This window comes from Eumetopias jubatus, unplaced genomic scaffold (genome assembly GCF_037043125.1).
Source record: "Eumetopias jubatus isolate StellerSeaLion01/CBP00866 unplaced genomic scaffold, mEumJub1_p1.0 scaffold_11, whole genome shotgun sequence".
Taxonomy (NCBI): domain Eukaryota; kingdom Metazoa; phylum Chordata; class Mammalia; order Carnivora; family Otariidae; genus Eumetopias; species Eumetopias jubatus.
The window spans coordinates 47,410,690-47,416,472 of NW_028274817.1; the positions used below are offsets into that span (position 1 = coordinate 47,410,690).

Consider the following 5,783-nt stretch of genomic DNA (forward strand, 5'->3'; position numbering starts at 1 on the left):
TATTTCAGTGTTATTTACAATAGCCAAGATATGGAAGCAACCCATGTGTCCACTGATATATGAACAATTAAAGAAGTGATATATATATCAATGGAATATTAGTCCTAAAAAGAATTAAATCTTGCTATTTGCAACAGTATGGATGGATCTAGAGGGTATAATGCTAAATGCGATAAGTCAGTCAGAGGAAGACAAATGCCATATGATTTCACTCATATATGGAATTTAAAAAAAACAAATAAATAAACAAAGAGACAAGAAAAAAAACAACCCAGACTTTTAAATATAGAGAATGAACTCGTTGTTGCCAGAGGGGAGGTGGGTAAGGGAATGGGTGAAACAGAAGGGATTAAGAGTACACTTAAACTGATGAGCACTGAGTAATGTATGAAATTGTTGAAACATTATATTGTACACCTGAAACTAATGTAACACTGTATGTTAATTATACCTGAATAAAAATTTAAATTAAAAAATAACTGGCCTACAATCTTTAAAATTACAAAGGTCATGAAAGTAAAGTTTCAGAAACTGTTCCAGTGAAGGAAATTAAAGTGATATGAAAACCAAATGCAGTGCACAATTGTGAACTGGATCCTTTTGCTATGAAGGATATTGTTGAGACGACTGGGATATTTGATTTGGGATCTGAAAAATAGATGTTTGTGATGTAGAAACATTAATTTACAGATTTTGATGGTTGTATTGTAGTTATATAGGAGAATGCCCTTTATGGCAGAAAATAGAAAATAAAATATTCAGCGTTGATGAGATATCATGTTGGCAACTTACTCTCCAGTGGTTTAGGAGGAAAAATTTGTTTGGCCTGTATCTCCATACTTGCAAATTTTCTATAAGTTTGGCATTATATGTGCATGTATGTTTATAAAGTGAAGGTATCATAGTGGTAGTGGATGAGAAAATGAGCTTTGAAAATCAGACAGACCTAGGTCTGATTTTTGGCTTTTATCACTTAGTTGTGTGACACTGAACCAATTATTTAACTTCCCTGAATCTGAGTTTTCCTATTTGAAGTAGAAGATAATTACAGTTACATTTCACTGGGCTTCCAGTGAAATGTAAGTGCACTTCCATCTACATGAGAGATGAGATCATGGTCATCATCATCATTTTTCCTATTACTGAGAATTTGCTCTATGCATTGAATTTAGTGGAGTACTTTTCAAACTCTGATGAAAGATATTTTTGAAAGTTTAATTCATCATTGACTAATACTTTTAAAAATACAATAACAAGAATTACTCAAAATAAATACAAAGTACAAGACTACATTTTCACTAGTCAACAAACATGAAATTACATTTTAGTATATATGAGAACAGATGTTATAAGAAAAAGAAATTAATTATAAAACCTATATATGATGCATTGAAAGTGTAAGTATGGGCAAGTAATGATTACTTGAGTAAAATAGTGATTCCCCATATTAGATGCCTATATGCACACTTTGAAAGACACTGTGTATATCAACATCTAAAGTTTATAATGTGACAAAGGAGCTTGCTTATGGTTAAGTAATTTACAGGATCTAGGCTGTATTGATGACAATGCTACTTGCAAAGAATACTGCATATGTGATTCTTTCATGTTTTGTTTTAATAACAGAGTAGAGAAATGCTTCTCATATAAGTATATTGACAGGAGTAAAAGAGATTTTAAAGCAATTTCAGCAAGGTCAAGTTATTCATTTTAACTTTTACTCAAGTCTAAATGAATGATGTCATTTCAAAATTTATTTTTAAGGTTTCACTGATAACCAGTTCCAAAATTTTAACCTGTAAAACTGTAGTAGAATTGTCTTTCAAAGAAGGAAATGGATTTCATATTTTAGTATGTGTTTTAGTTGATAAACTGATCTAAAAATATCACATGTTGTTATATGGTCCTATTGAGCATGACTACAACACAGCTTGCATCAAAGCAACTCATGACATTAGTTCAACAACACCTGAGCTAGTCAATACCTATTCAATGAAACAAGCACTTTCTAGGATGTTGTGACAATGTCAGTGTGGTTATAGTTTGTAAACTCTGTTTCTATACTTATCTCATCATGGACTGGTAACAAAAAATTCATTACCAGCACTGGTTCAAAGACTACATTTTGAGCACTGGCTTAGTGCTTTGGATGGATTAACTTAAGAAATAATGTATATAAAGCACTCAGCACAGTGAGAGGTACCAAGTATGTACTTCAATAAATATAGCTATTATTCACATCAATATTATTATTTTTTTTAAATATGGAATGCTTCACAAATTTGCATGTCATCCTTATTCAGGGGCCATGGTAATCTTCTCTGTATTATTCCAATTTTAGTATATGTACTGCTGAATGAGCACTCATGTTAATATTATTTAAAATACTGTCCACTGAACCTCAAAGGCTTTTCTCACTGGGAAAAGCAGTTTTCATTAATTAAGATGTACACAGCTTCACGTTCAAGTACTGCCCATAGACCACACAAACAGGACATGTCCACTCTACCATCCACTCAAAAGCAGATTCTGTCCATTCAAAAACATAAGTAAAAGCTCGCTTCATTAGGAACACTTGTCTGGCCATATAGTCTTTACCTAGTTTTGGTGCTGACTCCTTTCAGGAACTATCCATGCATGCCCTATGACAAATCATTATGATGTTAACTAAAGCACCAGCAAAGAGGAACACAAAGTTTAAGTATTCAATTGAAGATACTGACTACTGAGTCTCTTTATTTCCAGGAAACATGCCAAACTTCATCTAAGTCAGGGAGTTCTTGAGACACACCTTCATATTTTCTCCCCTTACTGGAGATATTTGAACCCAGGTGTTAAATCTTATGGAATTACAAAATTGATTCAGTTCACTCTCCAGATAGCATATTGGGCAAGTGTGCTTCATTCTAGATCATTAGCCAGGATTTTGAGGACCTCTGGCAAGTGCTTCTCCCCTTCTCTTTGCCATGTTTATACTCAGTAGGTGGCCTTAATAAATCAGATCACCTTACTGATCATGGAACAAATGCTGTCTACTGTATATTCTACCTTGCTTATGAGCCACCAAATTTGGTGTTCTAATTTTCAAAATAGTTTAGGCTAGGTAGAATAACTTAGTAGTGAAAGATAGCACAACAGAAATATATTAGTAACCAGTATACCAATAGAGAATTTCTTGGGTAAGAAATTCCTAAAGGGATCTAAACTCTTGCTGTAATACTAAAAAATGACTGTAAGATGCATTTATAGCCCTAAGACAGCCAGAGCATATATATTCTTCTTTAATCTGCTATGTTTATTATTATTTTTGTGGAGTTGTTTATGGCATTTTTCTGTTACTGTCTGGAATATACATGCACATTTTTTATATTCAAGTGCATTTTTTTTGTGGTTCAGTTATTTTAATTATGCATTTTATTTTAAGTACATTGATTTATCATGGTTCTTATTAATTATTCTATTATCACTCTGCTCCTGTGTTTATGTTTACGGCACAGCAGCCTTGAAACAGAGTAAGATAGACCCAGCTTCCCAACCAAAGAAGGCACAGCTTCATAGCTCATTGAAACTTGTCTGAAAAACAACCAGAATGGGTGAAAAATGGAGGGTGGCATTAGCCTCCCTTATTGCTGTTTCCTGATTAACTTAAACGATCTACTGAGCCCTGATTCCAATAAGATATTTTTTAATAGTAAATGCCACAGATACATTTTGTTGTGGAAATAAAAGATGACTCCAAGCAATTCATAGTGCAATTTTGACTTCTGTAAAACGATTAGAAAATGACCATCCTCAGATTTGGGAGAACTTTTTTTTTTATATATATATACAGCTAGGAATAATTTCAGTCTTTTCCAAAATTTTTGGTAAAAATAACTGTAGAGGTAAAATAAACTTTTAGAATTCTAAAAAAAATCAACTGAAATTTGGTAGGACTTGATAAATAGCATCTTTCTATTTTCTTATATTTAAAGAGTATCTTCTGGGTAATACTGAAGAAAAATGAGTTAACTTGGACTTCTTTGAACTTAATTGAAAAGCAGTTTTCAGATGAGCACTGAGTAGCACTGGTTTAGTGAGAACAAGAGAAGTCTACTGCCTTATAATTGAATGATGGTCTTCCCCCAATTTATATCTTGATGTGTCCAAAATATATAAAATTATGGCTTAATTAATAATCATGATGGCTTAACTATACTCTATTCAGAAGAGATTCTATATATATATATGCATTTCATAAATATTCTTACAAAATACTATTACTATGTATCACTTCTTGAAAAATGCAATAGTTTTTGTGGTCTGTTAAGTGTAGTTTCCAGTTTTCAATACATTAAGCTTATGAAGTAAATATTCTTGCATACAATGTATATATGTGAACAATTAATATATAAGCCCCTGAAATGTAGGTTATGTGATTAAATAGTCCTTAGAGAGTTCTTCACTACTCATTCAAAGTGAGTCCCATTCCTTCCTGCCATCCTTTATATAGATCCTTTGTTTATTTCATGGCACTTATAATCAATAATTTTATTTATTTTCTATTTACTTGATTTGTCCTTCCTCTTCCCTCTACCAGAATGTAAGCTTCATGAGGCAGGACCTGTGCTAGATGTGTTCACTATTACTTTCTTATACTTGAAACATGGTCTGGCACATAGTTGAAGCCTAATAAATTTCAACGGAACAAATGAAGATTATTATAATTCCTTATAATAACAATTACACTTAGCACAATAGTAGGTATTCAGCAAATGTTTGTTGATTATTAGACTTTTTTTTTTATTTTTTTATTTTTATTTTTTTTCTTTTTAAAAATTTTTTTTATTGTTATGTTAATCACCATATATTACATCATTAGTTTTTGGTGCAGTGTTCCATGATTCATTGTTTGTTCATAACACCCAGTGCTCCATGCAGAACGTGCCCTCCTCAATACCCATCACCAGGCTAACCCATCCCCCTACCCCCCTCCCCTCTAGAACCCTCAATTTGTTTTTCAGAGTCCATCATCTCTCATGGTTCGTCTCCCCCTCTGACATACTCCCCTTTTCTTCCTCTCCTGTTATCTTCTTCTTTTTCTTTTTTCTTAAAATATGTTGAATCACAGTTCTGTACTTCTAGACTTTTATTTTTTTTAAGATTTTATTTATTTATTTGACAGAGAGATAGAGAGCACAAGTAGGCAGAGAGGCAGGCAGAGGGAGAGGGAGAAGCAGGCTCTCCGCTGAGTAAGAAGCCTGATGCGGGGCTCGATTCCAGGACCCTGGGATCATGACCTGAGCCGAAGGCAGCCGTTTAACCGACCGAGCCACCCAGGCGCCCCAATTATTAGACTTTTAGATATGACGTAAGTAGGTTAGAGCTATCTCCTCTGTGCAGTGATGTTAATACTAAACTTGCTAGTCAGGATGATGCAACATTTTATTTCCTATCATTGTCTAAACAAAGGCTGAATCTCTTTCTCCAGAGTGCCAGCTCTAATAGTGTACACTCACTGTTTCACTGAGTCCCTGAAACATATGTAGCCCATTTTTCCATTTGTTTTATCAACATGTAATATTCAGTAGCGCCAAGTACCATATGTGACCAGTAAATCAATGCTGCTAATGGAAATAGTGCAAAATGAGCTGGAAGGGAGCAAGAAACAAGGGAATGAAAAAGAGAGAAATACAATAATCAAGAGTCTATATAGTAAAGAAGAATGAAGTAGATAAAAAACTGATTATTTACGTGGTCTCTCTGTGTTAAAGTGGGAAGGACTCTGGTTTGGAAATCAGATG

General features: G+C 33.5%; 1 non-coding gene across 1 annotated transcript; it reads right to left on the reverse strand.

Annotated features, from left to right (window-relative positions):
• Positions 1–2,258: 2,258 nt before the first annotated feature.
• On the reverse strand, positions 2,259–2,364 carry LOC114207581 (U6 spliceosomal RNA). The gene has a single exon (XR_003608881.1). It is a non-coding gene; the product is annotated as a U6 spliceosomal RNA (small nuclear RNA).
• Positions 2,365–5,783: the final 3,419 nt, after the last annotated feature.